The 18416-nt window shown below is 45.1% G+C and overlaps 1 protein-coding gene across 8 annotated transcripts in view; it reads right to left on the bottom strand.

The window, feature by feature from the left end:
• NDUFAF6 (NADH:ubiquinone oxidoreductase complex assembly factor 6) overlaps positions 1–18416 on the bottom strand; it is a 211622-nt gene that overhangs the window by 136182 nt on the left and 57024 nt on the right. For all 8 annotated transcript variants that reach the window (XM_063816425.1, XM_063816429.1, XM_063816426.1 and 5 more), the window contains exon 2: positions 13455–13639. The gene's annotated coding sequence lies outside the window, so the exon portion shown is untranslated. The remainder of the gene's footprint in view (positions 1–13454; positions 13640–18416) is intronic.

Genomic DNA, 18416 nt, shown 5'->3' with positions numbered 1-18416 from the left:
TTTAAAATATATGTGAAATATACATAAAAGAGTCTAGAAATACGAGGTGTCATTCTGTCATCTCCACCTGTGAGAAACCTGAAAATAGAGGCATTCCCACTAGCCCAATCCTGACACTGCAGCAGGAGCCTCCAAGCTAGTCATTGCCAAAGAGTGGGGCTCAAGAAGTAACCCAAGATGGAAGAAGCCCAATGATCCATCTGGAGTCACTCTGGTGGTTCTGAGCAGAGGCTGGGCAGAGGCACTGTTACACCAAACCACTTATAGCAGGAAGTTAGGCAACAATATTGTGTGGGAGTATCAGCTTCATTCTATGAATTCTATTAGCTACACCCTGACTTTCATTCCTTTGGAGTCAAGGCCATCTTTACTCTAGCACTGGGGTTTCCAAGAACTCAACTGACAGCTAAGTACGCTCCAAAATTTCCTATTGCCTCTGGGCAGCATCACTGAAGGCCCAGCTGTGTGGTCAACATTTACCTTGCAGGTGTGTTCATTTCTGCTGTGATATTTTTGGATTCCAATTATGCTTATAGCTTTTGAGGCTTGATTGTTTACTCACACAGAATAGTTTTTCGGATCATAGATGCAAACTCTTCAAGGGAAGGACTTTCTGAATTATCTTTATACTCCCAGGACTTGGCAGAGAAGCCAGCACAGAATTTAACAAAGTTGTGCTGGCTCATGCCTGTAACCCTAGCACTTTGAGAGGCCATGGTGGGAGGATGGCTTGAGGCCAGGAGTTCGAGACAAAGGTGTGCTGCATGAAAGAATGGTAGTCAGTCTTCCTGTGTGATGCTGAGGGAATATTTTGGTGAGTTTCTCTTTTTCTAGAAATATGTTCCCATAGGTGAGAAGAAAAGGTATATACAATTTACAATCCTGCTTTTTAAAAAAGTTAACATGATATAGACATTTTCCTGTGTTACCATAAATTCTTCCCAAGCATTTTTGGTATGTGCTTGATTAATATTCTATTGTATGAATGTGCCATACTTTTCTAAGCCAGTCTCCTGGTGTTCAGCATTTTGATTATTTTCTGTTATTTTTAATTTTTTTTTAGAGATGGGAACATGTCACCCAGGCGGGAGTGCAATGGCAAGATCATGGCTCACTATAACCTCAAACTCCTAGATTCAAAAGATTCTCCTGCCTCAGCCTCCTGAGCCACTGGGATTACAGCTGTGAGCCACCATGCCTGGCTATTTTCTGTTGTTAACTATTATAAACAGAATTGTGACTAGCTTTTTCATTTGCATTTTGGCTTAGTTTCTTAGGATTCCCTGACCTGGAATTTCTGGGTTAAATGATATTAGTAACTTTTTGCTAATTCGATAGTTGAAAACACGTCATTTTATGTTTTTTTTTCCTTCTTCTTCTTTTTTTTTTTTTTTTTTTTTTGAGACGGAGTCTTGCTCTGTCACCAGGCTGGAGTGCAGTGGTGTGATCTCGGCTCACTGCAACCTCTACCTCCCACGTTCAAGCGATTCCCCTGCCTCAGCCTCCCAAGTAGCTGGGACTACAGGTGCGTGCCACCACACCTGGCTAATTTTTTGTATTTTAGTAGAGACGGGGTTTCACCATGTTAGCCAGGATGGTCCTGATCTCCTCACCTCGTGATCTGCCTGCCTCGGCCTCCCAAAGTGCTGGGATTACAGGCATCAGCCACTGTGCCCAGCCCATCTTAAGGTTTTAATCTGTATTTCTTTTCTTGCTAATGGTGCCAGTTTTCTTTATCTTTGTTTACTAGTTGTAGTTCCTCCTTTTCAAACTGTCTGTTCATGTCCTTTGTCGATTTCTTGGTAAGGTCTTAGCATTTTTCTTATCAATTTGCATGAGTTTTTTTCCATTGTAAAGATCCTAAGCCTCATTATATTTACTGAAAACAATTTACCTCTTTCTGTGTTCTGGGTTTTATTATAATGTTTGGTTATTGATATCAATATATTCTAATTTTGCATAACTTAGTGTTTTCCCTTGTGCTTTGTTTCCAACTTTAAAATTATCTTCTTTAGAGACAGGGTTTTGCTCTGTGAACCAGGCTGGAGTGCAGTGGTATGATCACAGTTCACTGCAGCCTTGAACTCCCAGGCTCACCTGATCCTCCTGCCTCAGCCTCTTGAGTAACTGGGATTACAGACACGCACCACCAGGCCCAGCTAATTTCCCTTCCAAATCCAATATTGTCCAGCTGCTGACCTTATGACTTTGCAAGGTGCTCTCTCTAAAGTAATCAATGACCTTCTGCTACTTTTCAAATCCAGTGGCACCACTTGACCCTTGGAGGCATGTGAAAGGGCAACAGCACCTCTCTTCTTGCTCTCCTAGGTGGACCCTATTGGTTTTCTCCCTAGAATCATCTACCCTTTGTCATTGGTTTCTCTTTCTCAGCTTCCTTTGCCAGATCCTCCTCATCCTCTTATTTCCAAAGGTTCCAGGTGCTCCAGAGCTCATTCTCCATTAATACTTATTCCCTAGGTGATTCATCTCATCTAGTCCTCTGTTTTTAAATGGCAATTTGATCCTGATGCCTCTCCAATTTCTATTGCCAGCCTCCACCTCTCATCGGAACTCCAGACTCCAACTTCTTCTGCAACATCTTCACTTGGCTATCTACCAGGTGTTCCAAACTTAACATGATCAAAATCTTGATTTGCTCTCTCAGGTTCATCCTCCCCACCTGAGCAAATGGCATCCTGACCTTAGAGATTCTTATGCTGAAAGGCTTGCAGTCATCTTTGACTCCTCCTTCTGTCCCACCCTAAGTCAATCTTTCGGCAAATCTTATCAAATATATCCAGAACCCAGTCACTCCTCCCCACCTGCATCAACATGACTCCATGATTTTGCTCTCTCTCCCCTGGGCCACTGCAGTAGAATCCCAACTGGTTTACCTGCTTTTACTCTCACCCTTGGTACCATCTGCTGCCCACATCGTAGATTTTTAAAAGTAAAGCAGATCATGACATCACACCCCTGTGCAGAACCTTCCAGGAAAGTCTCTACCATCTTCTCTAAGTCTCTTCATGATCCCACCCCACCTCTCTGACTTGGTCTCCTCCCTTGCTCACTCAGCTCCAGGCACCTTGGTTGTGTGATTTGTGAAAGACACCAAGCATGCTCCTGCCTCAGGGAGCTTGCACCTGTTCTTCCCTCTGGCTGGAATGCTCTTCCGCAGATGCCCACATGGCTTGCTGCCCCGTGTGCCAAGTTTTACCTAAATGACATTTCATAATAAAGGCCTTCCCTTACTCTGCGTTGATTTTCTTCCTAGCACTTATCACCCCTGACATATGATATATGTTTGTTTATTACCTGTCTCCACTGACAAGAATATTGTGGTAAGCAGTCTCAAAGTGGTTCCCCATGATCTGAACTTCCTGGTATTCATGCCCTTATGTAATCCCCTCCCCTTCAGCGTGGCCTGGACTTATTGGCAGTAATTCAAAATAAATAAAATATGGTAAAAGTAATGGGATGTCACTTCTGAGAATGTTTTACAAGAAGACTGACTTCTCTCTGTTCCTTTCCACCCCCAACTCCCAGCCCAGTAGAGATGTCCACGTTGCAATGAGCTGACATCTCTGGCCAGTAGCCAGCAGGGACCTGGGGCCTGCCAACTACCATGTGAGTGAGCTGGGGTTGAAGGCTGAATCCTCCCCTGGTTGGCCTTAAGATGACTGTAGCCCCAGCTGACATTTTTTTTTTTTTTTGAGACAGAGTCTCGCTCTGTCGCAAAGGCTAGTGTACAATGGCGCAGTCTTGGCTCACTGCAACCTCTGTCTCGCAGGTTCGAGCGATTCTCCTGCCTCAGCCTTCCAAGTAGCTGGGATTACAGGCACATGCCACCACGCCTGGCTAATTTTTTATATTTTTAGTAGAGACGGGGTTTTGCATGTTGGACAGGCTGGTCTCGAGCTTCTGACCTCAAGTGATCCACCCACCTTGGCCTCCCAAAGTGCTGGGATTACAGATGTGAGCCACCGCGCCTGTGGTGCGGTGGCTGACATTTTGATAGCAGCCTTATGAGAGAACCGAAGCCAGAGGCACCCAACTAAGCCCTGCCCAGTTTCCTGACTCACAGAAACTGTAAAATAATAAATACTTGCTGTTTTAAGCCTCTGAGTTTCAGGATAGTGCAACAGATGACTAAAGGATCTCTGTCATTATCTCTGGCACCTAGAAAAAAACCTGGCACACAGTAGGTACTCAGAAATATTTTGGAATGAATAAATGAATTTCAGGACTTTTTCTAGGAAGATGGTCAGTCTTGCTGTGGATGATGTGTGCAAATGTGAGTCCTGGAACTGCTTCAGCCACTCCATGGCCATTTGTGAGGTCAGCCTGAATGCAAGGCCAACACAGAGGGGCATATCCAAGAAAACAGTGAAGTTGCAAAGCCAGAGCCCCAACAAACACATCTGTCCTACCTGTAAATTGTTTTGGCTACTTTATCAAAGTTTAAGCTAGTTTGGTCTCAGCTTTCAAGAACTTGTAACTAAAAGCATCCTAATGATTACACTTTTCATGGCATCATTCCCTTTTTCTCTCTCTCCGCATGTTCCTTTTTTTCTTTCTTCAGCCTACCCCCTTATGGTAGAGATTACAATGGTCTATCCAGTTTCCATTCCTTTCATTCCTTACCAAGGGAACCTGATTTAGTTGGTGCAGTGAGGGGCCTAGCTAAGAACTGCATTTCCAGCCTCCCTTGAAAATAGTTCTAAGTTTTGGCCAATGTAAGCAGAAGTTATGTAGTGAGTCTCCTGGAAAGACTTCCTTAAAAGCAGCCCCACTTGGCTGGCAGACACCTTTTTCCTTTGGCCTCTTCCGCTTTCCCGCTGCCTGAAATAGGATGATGGGACCTAAAATGACCATTTTGTGAAACTAAAGCAAATTTGAGGATAGGCCACACACACTAAGTATGGTGGAAGAAAAAGAGAGCCTGAGAGTCTAATGAAGCCAAGAGTCTAACCCTGAAAGCCTCACTGCTAAACTCTGTGATGAGAAGAAACCAATCCTAATCTTATTCATTGCCTTTGTGTTATTTATTTATTTATTTAGAGACAAGGTCTCACTCTGTCACCCAGGCTGGAGTGCAGTGGCGCAGTCACAGCTCACTGTAGCCTCAAACTTCCGGGCTCAAGCAATTCTCCCACCTCAGCCTCCCAAGTAGCTGGGACCACAGGCGCGTGCTACCACACCTGGCTAATTTTTTGACTTTGTGTAGAGATGAAGTTTCACCATGTAGCTCAGGCTGGTCTTGAACTCTTGAGCTCAAGTGATCCTCCTGCCTCAGCCTCCCAAAGTGCTGGGGTTACAGGCACAAGCCATCATGCCTGGCCGTCCTTCCTGTTACATGTATAATAGTTTAACATCAACCTGACTGATATAAGCCTTACATGTGAAGTCCCCAGGGTCCGTCCCTGTCTTCTCTTTCCCCCGCATGCTCTCCCCAGGTGATCTCATCTGCTTCTGTAATTTAAGAATGATCTCCTTTATAAGGACTTCCAAACCGATGCCTGTACCTCATGAGTATCTCCCAAGCTCCAGACTCAGAGTCTTGAGTGACTCCTATATGTCCCAAACTAGATGACACTTAGAAGCATACTAGGGAGCAAAGCATGGGTTACAGATTATGGAGCCAGCTGGCTATAGTTTCCGATCCTGACTCACTTTCTGAGTAACCATGGGTGAGCAAACATTATTTCTCAGCCTTTGTTTTCTTATCTCTGAAATGACCATAAAAATATTACTTCATAGGGTTTTTATGACAAAAATATCTCTAAAACAGTGCTGGCATATAACCAGTGCTAAATACATTGAGTTCTCTCCTACCCCATCACCTGTCCCCATCCCTGTCCATATTCCCAGTCTTCTGACTTCTCACCTTCAGGTAAATGACTTTACGAACTACCTAGTCTTCCACGCTAGACATCTTGGAATCTTCTTCAACTTCTGTCATTTGCCATCATTCCATCATGGCCAATTGACTAAATTCTGTTGAGTTTTTATCCCAGAACCGTGACCTCACTTTCCTACCTCCATTGCAACTCCTGGCTTAAACTCTTATTAGCCCTTGTCTGGCTTATTCCTATGGCCAACCACAGCCTCTTCACAACTTAATCTCCCACCCTTCTACCAAGGTTGTTTCCTTAAACATAAAAACAGGATCATGTCTCAGCATAGCTTACTGACCTTTCCTGACTTGTGTGGCCTTCCGAATAAAATCCAAATTCCAGAAGCAGTCATCCAAGGCTGTCCGTCAAGGCCCTGACACCCTCCACCCTGTCCCAGCCTCTTCTTCCTCATTCCCTGGGGACTCACCATTCTCCAGACAGATCAGGCCCTTTCCTGACTGTCTTTGCACCTGTTGGAATGTGTGTATACTGCCCCTGGTCCTTTAATTATATCATCACCTTCGATATGAATATGGCCCAGTAATTGTTTCAAAGTTTAATTTGTTTTTCTCCCTGCAGTTCCGCTTTTTCCTGTCCCCATTCTAAAAGGATCTGTTCTCAGCCTCAGGGCCAACTGGGCAGGATGACCACAGAGTTGACTGCAGACTCTTCCCTTTCCTGGCTCACATTTCCCAAGCCCTAAGCTCACTGAGGTGAACAGAGCTTAAGGTGAGGGTCTCTGATGGAAACAGTGCTAGAGGGAGGGATTTCCCTCATACCAAGAAGAGACGCTGGACCTGAGAAGAGGAAAGAGACATCTCTGGCGCCCATCAGTGGCAGGGATCTATACCATGCTTTCTGGATGTATCAGGCACTGGGTGGAAATTCCCATGGTCCATCAGGGAGATGGAGTGTGATATAGTTTGGATATTTGTCCCCTCCAAATCTCATGTTAAAATGTGACCCCCACCAATGTTGGAAGTGGGGCTTAGTGGGAGATATTTGGTCACAGGGACAGATGATTCATGAATGGCTCAGTGCCATCCCCTTGGTGATGAGTGAGTTCTCATTCTATTAGTGCACATGAAATTTGGTTGTTTAAAGGAAGCTGGCACCTCCTTCTCGCTCTCTTGCTCCCTCTCTTGCCATGTAACATGCCTGTTCTCCCTTTGCCTTCTGCCATGAGCAAAAGCATCCTGAGCCCCTACCAGAAGCAGATGTTGGTGCCGTGCTTCTTATACAGCCGGCAGAACTGCGAGCCATATAAACCTCTTTTATTTATAAATTACCCAGTCTCGGGTATTCCTCCTTTTTTTTTTTTTTTTGAGACAGGGTCTCTCTCTGTTGCCCAGGCTGGAGTGCAGTGGAATCATCATAGCTCACAGCAGCCTCAACCTCTTGGTCTCAAAATATCCTCCTGCCTCAACCTCCCAAGTAGCTGGGACTACAGGCATGTGCCATCATGCCCAGCTAATTTTTAAATTTTTTTGTAGAGATGGGGTCTCCCTATGCTGCCCAGGTCGGTCTCAAACTCCTAGGCTCAAGGGGTCCTCCCACCTCAGCCTCCCAAAGTGCTGCGATTACAGGCATGAGCCACTGTGCCCTGCCCAGGTATTTCTTCATAGCAATTTAAAAAGACTAATACAGGGTCCTACCGCCAGGGTTCCTATGTCACAGAAACAGCAGCACCAGGGACTGAAGGGCCCTTCAGGCTAACTAAGGCCACAGAATTTTAGCACAGCCTTGGGTGCAGGGGGAATCCCCAGGAAGGACTAAGATGACTTTCCCACAGCCCTAACAGGATGAGGGCTGAATGTGAAAATGAAGTTGAATGATAAGATAATGAAATGGGGTATTTATTGACCTGCTGAGCTTGTGCACTGAGCTTCTTAACTGCTTGAGAAGCAGGCCTCCACCTGTCTTCCCCAGCTACTGCCCTGTTCTCCCTAAATGCCCTCTGCTCTCTGGCTCTTGCCTTTCAGCCCCAGATGTCTGGCTCCCTAGACCTGCTGTCATGGGTATTTGCCAACCTTCACAATTTCCCACCTGGTTCTTTGGACTTTTGAGTTTCCTGAAGTTGGCTCTGCAGGCAGCTTGGGTTTTGGAATCCTCTATTACCTAGTTAGATGTCTGGCTACGGCCCTTGTTCCAACCCGTCTCCAGCTGAGCCAGCCTCTGGCCCTCAAGGGTAGAAGAAAGAAGGGACTCAAGCACAGGAAGCTTTTTTCTCTTTGCTTCCTGACATAACTGTATTCATCCTTCAAGTCCTTTTTCATATGTTATCTCCTGGGATCATTCCCTGACCTCCTTAGGTAGGGTTCCTTTTCTGGGTTTCCATAGCATTTTGTTTATACATCTGTCCCCTCACAGTGCATTCTTTATATGTTTATATGGTGGTCTTTCCACCCTGACTATGAGCACCTTGGGGGCAGGACCCCTGCTTCATTCACTTAGCACAATGTCAGCTACAGAGTAAGCCTCAAAAATGCTTGTTAAATGCCATTATTCATGCAGTCTCCACACTGCCATGTACTCTTCTTTTTCTAGCCTTCTTTTTCTCAGTATCAATAAGACATGCCCTTGGCTGCAGGTAATAGAGAGCCTGACTGCAGTGATTTAATAGTTAGTGATTTTTTTTTCTCACACGAAAAGGAGTTTGGGCCAGGTGTGGTGGCTCACGCCTGTCTGTAATCCCAGCACTTTGGGAGGCCGAGGCAGGTGGATCAGTTGAGGTCAGGAGTTCCAGACCAGCCTGGCCAACTTGGTGAAACCCCGTCTCTACTAAAAATACAAAAATCAGATGGGCGTGATGGCGGGTGCCTGTAATCCCAGCTACTCAGGAGGCTGAGGCAGGAGAATCACTTGAACCCAGGAAGCGAAGGTTGCAGTGAGCTGAGATCATGTCACTGCATTCCAGCCTGGGCAACACAGCAAGACTCCATCTCCAAACAAAAAAAAAAAAGAAAAAAAGGAGTTTGGAGGCCAGGTGCAGTGGCTAATGCCATAAAAGCAATTTGGGAGGCCAAGGTGGGAGGATCACTTGAGTCCAGGAGTTGGAGGCTGCAGTGAGCTATGGTCGCACCACTGTACTCAAGCCTGGGAAACAGAGTGAGACATTGTCTCAAAAAAAAAAAACAGAAGTCTGGGCTAGGTGTGGTGGCTCATGCCTGTAATCCCAGCACTTTGGGAGGTCAAGGCAGCTGAATTACTTGAGGCCAGGAGTTTGAGACTAGCCTGGCCAACATGGCAAAACCCCATGTCTACTAAAAATACAAAAGTTAGTCAGGCATGGTGGCACATGCCTGTAATCCTAGCTACTTGGGAGGCTGAGGCACGAGAATTGCTTGAATCCAGAAGGCAGAGGTTACAGTGCGCCAAGATCTTGCCACTGCATTCCAGCCTTGGCTATAGAGCAAGACTCTGTCTCAAAAAATAAAAAGCAGTCTGGAGGTAAGAAACCTAGGACCGTCAGAGACCCAGCCTCCTCCTGTCTTTCTATCCTGTCCATTTTAATGTGCGGAACATAAGGTGGCTGCTGTGCCTCTGAGCATCGTGTACCTGTTCTGGGCAGGAAGAAGTAGAAAGGGTGAAGAGCCAACTCTGTCCCTTTTCATCAGGAAAGCACAGTTGTCCTAGAAGACTTCTGCTGACATCTCATTGGCCGGAACTATGTCACATGGCCACCCCTAGCTAGAAGGGAAGCTAAGAAGGGGAAGGCAAAGGACAAAGTGGAGAAGTGTGGGTGTGAATGAGAAAATTCTTGGGCCTCACTCCAGACCTACTGAATCAGAAATGCTGGAGACGGGCCCTGGCAATCTGTGATACAATAAGCCCTCCAGGGGATTTTGATGCAGCTGACACTGGAGAATCACAGCAAAATATGAAGGCCAGTATTATGGTAGGAAAAAATCCTGGACTAGAATTCAAATCAATTTCTTGGTACAAGTTTTGTTATGGCTAGCCAAGAGACCTTAGTTTTCTGTCTATAAAATGGCAGTAATAATGGTTGCTCTAGGCTGGGTACAGTGGCTCATGCCTGTAATATCAGCACTTTGGGAGGCTGAGGCGGGTGGATCACGAGGTCAGAAGTTGGAGACCAGCCTGGCCAATATGGTGAAACCCCGTCTCTACTAAAAACTACAAAAAAATTAGCCAGGTGTAGTGGTACGCGCCTGTAGTCCTAGCTACCTGGGAGGCTGAGGCAGGAAAATCGCTGGAGCCCGGGAGGCGGAGGTTGCAGTGAGCTGAGATGGTGGCACTGCACTCCAGCCCGGGCGACAGAGCGAGACTCCGTCTCAAAAGAAAAAAAAACAACAATAATGGTTGCTCTGACTTCATTCTCTGAATTGTTGTGAGGACCAATTTAAACAATGCAGATGAAAACATGTTGAAACTGTAAGTCATTAGACAACTGTACTGATTTAAAATGGTAAAAGTTCTTATTGAATGAATGAAAGGTTGGATGGTACTAAGGAAGGAGGAGAAGTTTTGTATGAGGTAGGCCTGGAGTTCAAGGACAAAAATGAAATGTGAGAGAGTGTAGTGGTGAATTTTACGTGTCAGTGGAGAACACTGATGAATAAGAGAAAAAATTTTCTAATTGGGACCGAGTGGTTTATTTTGCTTCTCTGTATTGTTGGTCAAAATTCCAAAAGAATGATAGTCTCTTGACACTGTTTCTGTGTTCAGAGATTATTGCATATAATTAATAAAAGGTGAAAAATGTCTATGTGCTGGCCTTTTAGAGTTTGGTCTCTCACAAGATGTTTTCTTGGGTAATAATTATAGAGCAATCTTGCAATAGCCTTGTCACAGTTTATGTAGCTGATGTGTTGGGCAGAGTGCAAATGCCTGGGAAAAGCAAAGCTACCCGTAAAAGGTATGAAGGGTTTGTTCGAAAAGTTACAACAGTCAGGGACAAAAATAGAAATTGAAACCACAGACGTTCAGAATACACTGTTATCAAAAACAAATGTTTGCAGCAGCTCCAGTGGTTGCTGCTACAGGTGGTTTCCATGAGAGGAAAGAGGACATAAACATACATGGTCTCAAAACAAACACTTTGGAGGATACTGAAATGGAGCATTTAGCAGAAAGGTTGGTAAGAAGATGTGAAACAAATGAAAGGGATTCAGCGTTCTGCCATTTGGAATAAAATTACTGAGATGTCATTGTCTGTGCACCAAGCAAGGCGTCCATCCTTTATTGTATTAAAACTGCTCACTCGATTCCTTGTTCATTAGTTCCACAACAGCCACCCATATAACAGACATGGAGCAGTTTCCACCGGATGAACTTAGACAAGTCATCAGCTGCTAACGAGGCACCAGGGAAGTCCCAGTCATATCTACATTTGCCTTCAGATAACCTTTACGGGTTTGGAAATTGCCATGATGAAAATAGCAGAGTCGTACTGAGGTTGGGAGTTTGACCTGTCTATTCAGGTGAAAACCACAATGTCAAGAAGGAAATGTTGGCAGCTGTGTGAAAGCACCAAAAACCAATGAGTTGCGCGTCTTCAATGGATGAAGTATACAGTATGTCAATTTTATCTCTATAAAGCTGCTACCAAAAAAAAGAAGGAAGTGTTTTTAAGGCAAAGATCTGGTGACACAGAGGCTATGCAGTAGCTAAGAGACTTTGTTTGTATATGTCTTGGTTAAGTTTGTCTGCACAAAATGTGAAGCCAAGGTTTACTCATTGATCGATCTGTTTAACATCTGGACTCGGACATGCAAGTGCTGTGATAAGAGAGTTTGTAGAAGTAAAATCACAAAACCACATGATCCTTGGTGCTGGGGACAGAGAATATAATCTGCACATGAAAAGCTGATGAAATGTAAACATCCGAAACTGGGGGGGACCCAAAGCCAAGGTCAGTTCATACAAATAGGCCAGGCCAGGCATGGTGGCTCATGCCTACAATCCCAGCACTTTGGGAGGGCAAGGCGAGAGGATCACTTGAGCCCAGGAATTAGAGACCAGCCTGACCAACATAGTGGGATCTCATCCCTACAAAAAGTAAAAAAAATAAAAATAACAGCCTGGCATGGTGGTATGCACCTGTAGTCCCAACTACTCAGGAGGCTGAGGTGGGAGGATCACTTGAGCCCAGGAGGTAGAGGCTGCAGTGAGCCATGAATGTGCCACTGCACTCCAGCCTAGGAAACAAAGCAAGACTCTGTCTCTAAAAAAAAAAAACAAAAAAAACAAAAAGCAACAACAAAAAAATTGGCCAATGCTAAGTCAGGGATTCAAAATATTCAACGACCTTTGGAACTGGACTTTCTGAGGGTGTTTTAGTTGTCAATTAGGCAAATGGAGTCTTATCTGTTTGTCCTCTTCCCCTTCCAAGAACCCATTGACCTCCTTCCTCCTCTTCAAGCCTTGAGTACCTAGTATGTAGGTAGCCAGGACAGCTGTAATTTGATATATGAATGTGTTTCCTCCTTTACATCCTGGGAGATTGTTATGGTTACTGCTGCTCTCAAAGACAGGAATTGAAATGCAGCTTGGTTGGACTGGAGAGTCTCAGAGTGAGGATTCCTGAGGTCAAGTGCCAGCCCCATCACTCACAGGTTATGTGACCTGAGTAAGTCATTGGATACTTCTTGATCCCATCCCTTCTCAGGTACTCAGGCTTTGCTACCGCAATCACCCCCTCTCTCCCGCAGCCAGTTTCAGCTTCTCTGCCATATCATTCTTACCAGCAATACCAGTAGTTGTAATTCCTCCCATAGTAAAAGCCCAAAGTAAAGACAAAACCTCCCTGTCTTCCCATTCACATCTAGTTCCACTTTGATCCTTTGCTTTCCTTTACAACAAAATTTCCAAGAAAATAATTGCTTAGTGTTATGGGCTGAATTGTGTGCCTCGCAAATTCATATGTTGAAGCCCTAATCCCTAGCACTTCAGAATGTGACTATACATGACTGGGCGCAGTGGCTCACGCCTGTAATCCCAGTACTTCGGGAGGCTGAGGCTGTCAGATCACCTGAGGTCAGGAGTTTGAGGCCAGCCTGGTCAATATGGTAAAACCCTGTCTCTACATGGTGGCATGTGCCTGTAATCCCAGGTACTCAGGAGACTGAGGCAGGAGAATTGCTTGAACCCAGGAGGCGGAGGGTGCAGTGAGCTGAGATCATGCCACTGCACTCTAGCCTGAGCGACAGAGCAAGACTCCATCTCAAAAAAAAAAAAAAAAAAAAAAAAAAGAATGTGACTATGTGTGGAGATAGGGCTTTGAGACAGGTGATCAACAGGTCATTAGGGTGGCCCCTAATCCCGTATGACTAGTGTCCTTACGAGAAGAGGAGATTAGGATGCAGACAAACACAGGCAGAGCATGTGGGCACACAGGGAGAAGACAGCCATCCACAAGCCAAGGAGAGAGGCCTCAGCAGAAACCAGCCCTGACAACACATTGATTTTGGATTTCCAGCCTCCAGAACTATCAAGAAAATACCTTTCTGTTCTGTAAGATGCCCAATCTGCAGTTCTTAGTTATGGCAGCTCCAGAAGTGAATACATTTAGACCTTCTATGTCTGCTTCCTCACCTCCAGTCTCTCTTTCTTGTGATTTTCCTCCTTCTTTTTAACCTACTCCAGTCAGGACTCCATGGCCACCAACCACTCCCCACGAACTGCCTGTGCCGAAGTCACCACTGACCACCATCTGTTGTGCTGGATTCCTGCTGACTCCAGCAGGGCTGGCACCATGTCAGAGAGGCCGAAGAAGAGACCTGGAGACAACAAACGAGACATAGGGTTTGTTGGATGGATTTACAAACAGGGATGGTCCAATGGCAGTGAGCTGGACAGGAGCACCACCACCATTTGTAAAAAGCATGCAGTTTGTATGGCATTTTCACTTAGCAACCTCCACCTAGCAGCAACCTTCATTTAACCCCAAACAAAGAGCCTCTTTCCCCTGTACAACCCTCATTCCAAGAGGTGGCCCGGGGGTTCAGATGTCCTTCATGAATAATGAGTGAATTTCTGGGTTGGCCGCTTCCACATTCCTCAGCTCGTAACTCCAAACACACATCTTCTTAGACTACAAGGTCATTCTCAGGGTATGTGTAAGTGAAGTTATTGCTATCAATACATCTGCTGTAGACCATCTTGCTGGATCTAGAAGCCACCTCGCTGTTCTCATTGTATCTGGCTTCTCTGCAGGTGGTCACACTTTCCTTCCAAAGACAGTTTCAGTACTTGGATCAGGCTACCACGCTGTCTTATTTTTCAGTCACCCCATTGGCTGTCCCTTCTCACTCTTCTTGGCTGGATATCCCTTATCTTCTTTCTTCTAAATGTCAGAGCCCTGGGCCCAGCTTTCAGCCCTTTCCTCTGTCCATAATCTCTCCCTAGCTCCTTGATCCAGTCCTATGGCTATAAATATTAAAGCTGATAAGTTGCACATTTACATCACCACTCCCACCTCCTCTTTGAGCTCCAGACCCAAATATTCAATTGCCCTGGAACTTCCACCTGGATATAAAAAACATTTCAAGCTCAGTGTGTCTCCCTCATCCTTTCTTTGTTTCTCCTCATTTTTTATTTTTTGAGATGGAATCTCACATTGTCGTCCAGACTGGAGTGTAGTGGCATGATCTTAGCTCACTGCAACCCCCGCCTCCCAGGTTCAAGTGATTCTCCTGCCTCAGCCTCCCGTGCAGCTGGGATTACAGGTTCATGCCACCCTGCCCGGGTAATTTTTGTATTTTTTAGTAGAGATGGGGTTTCACCACATTGGCCAGGCTGGTCTCGAACTCCTGACCTCAAGTGATCCGCCCACCTCAGCCTAACAAAGTGCTGTGATTACAGGCATGAGCCACTGCGCCTGGCCCCCATTCCCTTTAATAGTATCATTATTCACAGTGGGAGATCAGAGCCCCAAGCACCATCCTTGATTCTCTTTCACATTTCACATCAGTCCACTAAGCAGCCTTATTGTCTCTACCTTCAAAATAAATCTTCATCTCATTCATTTACCTCCCCCTCCACTGCTGCCATCCTGGTCCTAACCCCACCCTCCATCCTCTGAATCACTGCATCTTATTTCCTTGCCTTCCATCTACCCACTATGAGTGTTTCCTACACAGTAGCCAGGGGGATTCTTTTGAAATTATTGAATCCTTTCATTTCCCATCACATTTTGAATGAAATCTAGACTTTTCATTCTGGTTTGCATGTTCCCTCCTGACCCAGACCCTGCCCACCTCTCTGATCTGGTCTCCTTCTCCAGTCTCTTTCCCTCACTGCACTCTGGCCACACTGCTGGTCCTCTAAGCACCCCTGTGGCATGGTGGGGCCTTCACACTCACTGTTCCTTCTGCTACTAGTCACTGATTAGAGCTTCACAGAGCTTGCTTGCCCCTTTCATCATGCAGGGCTTGGCTCAGAACTCACCTTCTGGAGAGGCCTTCCTTGACCCCCCAGCTTATATAGCACTTGCCCAAACGCTAGAAAACCCAGCACACTCAGGTTACTCTTATGACCTTTTAATAAGCTCTTACTATAGTGCCAAGCATTGTATTAAATGCTTACATGCATTATCTCATTAACCTCGGAACCACTGAAGGAGGCATTCTAATCATCCCCATTTTATGCAACAGGAAATGGAGGCTAAGAGAGGTCAAGCCTAAAGTCATTCAGCTTGCACTAAGGTCTGATTCTAGAATTAGGGCTCTGAACCATTAGATTCAGCTGATTCAGCTGCTTCTCACTTTAAATTCTGTTCTGAGTTATGGATTATATGGCTTCCAGGAGTTTAATTTACAGGACTGATTGGTTTCTATTGCACTTGTGTTTGAGCAGGTAAAGTAACTCAGGTGTATCAGTGTGTGCTAGGGAGGGACTTCTTTTCCAAACTATGGTTTTAAACATTCACATAATACAAAATGCAGGTTAGGTAGGCACAAATTCAAGCATAGGTCAAGACCACCTCTGTGGTTTCTACTTATAGACTTATTAAAGAAGATGAAGATATTTTGCTGTTGATTTTATGGTTTGAGGGGGCTCAAGTTCTCAGAAGTTATTAAAGCTTTTAAGCATTTTTCCTTTTATTTTCTTTTAAAATCCTATTTCCTTTTAATCTATTTGGGGTTCAAAAGAGGGAAATAGATAAATAAATAACATCCTATTTCCACATGGTGATTAGAGACAAAATACTTCAAATGAGAAGCACTATAGTTTGAACGTGTTCCCCAAAGTTCATGTGTTAAAAACTAAATCCCCAATGCAACAGTGTTGACAGGTGGACCTTTAAGAGGTGATTAGGTCATGAGGGCTCTGCCTCATAAATGGATTAATGCTGTTATCCCAGGAGTGGGTTAGTTATCACAGGAGTGGATGCCTGATAAAAAGGATGAGTTTGACCCCCTTCCTCTCATGTGTGTGCACGTTTTCTTGCCTTTCTGTGGGTCTGTCGACCTTGGATTTGGCAGACTCCACAACTGTAAGAAATAAATCTCTGTTCTTTATGAGTTACCCATTCTCAGGTATTCTGTTATAGCAACACAAAATGAACTAGGACAAGAAGGGTCTATGTGCTGGTAAGAACACACACTTACCAAAGACCTACGTGTGCCAGGCACCTTTCTGCCTTTATTGTCTCTCCGAGCTGGTATTATTGTCCCTCTTTTACAGGTGAGGAAACTGAGGCACTTAGAAGATAAGCAACTGTCCCCATTCCAGAGCAGGAACTCCATAATTATCTGTTCTTTCCTTCCTTACCAGACAGCACAGAGTGTATTTATCTCCAGCATGCAACAGAATTGATTACCTGAGGCCCATTCTGTGAGACCTGTTCTCAGGGCTCTACAATTTAGTTCCAGGTTATAATAATAAACACAAAAAGTGACTGCTCAGAGATCTGTGGGCCTTTCTGGAAGTGTTGGAAAAACCAAAAAGACAGCAAAGGAATTCAAAGTTCTACGGCTCTTGAGCTTGTAAACCTATGGGTCTGGTCAGGTCACCATCAGATACCAGATCATGCCAAATCCTCAGTTACACTGTGTAGCCTAAGAACAGCACTGCTCTTAAGCACAGCAAGGACTCTTCTACCTCAGGCCTTTGCACTTGCTCTTCCTGCTCCTGGACCACTCTTCTATGCCCTTTGGTTCTCAATGCTCAAATGCCACCTCCTCAGAGAGGCCCTCCTGACCACACTACCTCCCCACCAACTTCTCTCTAACCCTTTACCCAGCTTATCTTTCTTCACAGCACCCACTAAATTATATATTTACTTGTTTATTGTATCTCCTCTACTAGATGGAAGGTTCTTGAGGGCCAAGACTTTTCTGTTTTGTTCACTGCTGTATCCCTGGTGCCTGGCATAGAGTAAGTGCTCATTAAATAACTGTTGAATAGGTCAGGTGTGGTGGTTCATGCCTGTAATCCCAGCACTTTGGGAGGCTGAGGCGGGCGGATCATGAGGTCAAGAGATCAAGACCATCCTGGCCAACATGGTGAAACCCTGTCTCTACTAAAAACACGAAAATTAGCTGGGCGTGGTGGCACACGCCTGTAGTCCCAGCTACTTGGGAGGCTGAGGCAGGAGAATCTCTTGAACCCAGGGGGCGGAGGTTGTAGTGAGTGGAGATCACGCCACTGCACTCCAGCCTGGCGACGAAGCGAGACTCCATCTCAAACAAAAAACAAAAAACAAAAAAACAAACTCATCTTGCAAAATGTAATGGATATTTAAGAGAAATAAATGCCTACTCCTATCAAAGAGGAATAAAGCAGGAAAAGAGGCCCCGAAAGGATACTATAGAAATAAAAAACCTTGCCTTGGATGATCAAAACATTTAGGCCTGGCTTTGCCAAAGCCATGAGAAACGTGGACATTTAAAAGCATAAATTCATCTTGCAAAATGAAATGGATATTTAAGGTAGTTCATTCATGCAAAAAGAAAAAAAAAGAATCCAATAAACGAGTTTTCCTTAAATAGGTAGATTACTTAGGCAGTGTGTGGCTTATGTAAGTAGTAACCATATCATCTGCATCCTTTTGAGAAGAGCAGAAAGGCACTTGCACTCACGCTGTCACCCTAACAAAGCAATTCATGGTTACAGACCCACCTCAGGTTGCCTCTGGCATATGCGGACTGTTGGGCAGTGCCCAGAAGTAGCAGTGTGAGTGAAGAAGTCGCTTTGGCAGCGGGAGTTACAAAAGCCCTTTGCTCACATACTTCAACTAATCTGACAACCGCCCCAAGAACGAGTCACATCTGCCCCACACAGTGCGCCTCTTCAAGCTTCATGGCTCCTTGGAGCTAGGGTGGTGTATGAAGGGCCATTCTGTATCATGTCTCTAGACCATATCCAGTAAGGGATGACCTTGCTTTCTGCTCAAAGGTTTTTTTTGTTGTTGTTTTTTTTTTTTTGAGATGGAGTTTCCGTCTTGTTGCCCAGGCTGGAGTGCAATGGTGCGATCTCGGCTCCTGCAACCTCCGCCTCCCCGGTTCAAGCGATTCTCCTGCCTCAGCATCCCGAGTAGCTGGGATTACAGGA

Source organism: Pan troglodytes, chromosome 7 (assembly GCF_028858775.2).
Source record: "Pan troglodytes isolate AG18354 chromosome 7, NHGRI_mPanTro3-v2.0_pri, whole genome shotgun sequence".
NCBI lineage: Eukaryota > Metazoa > Chordata > Mammalia > Primates > Hominidae > Pan > Pan troglodytes.
This window is presented reverse-complemented; position numbering and strand designations above follow the sequence as displayed.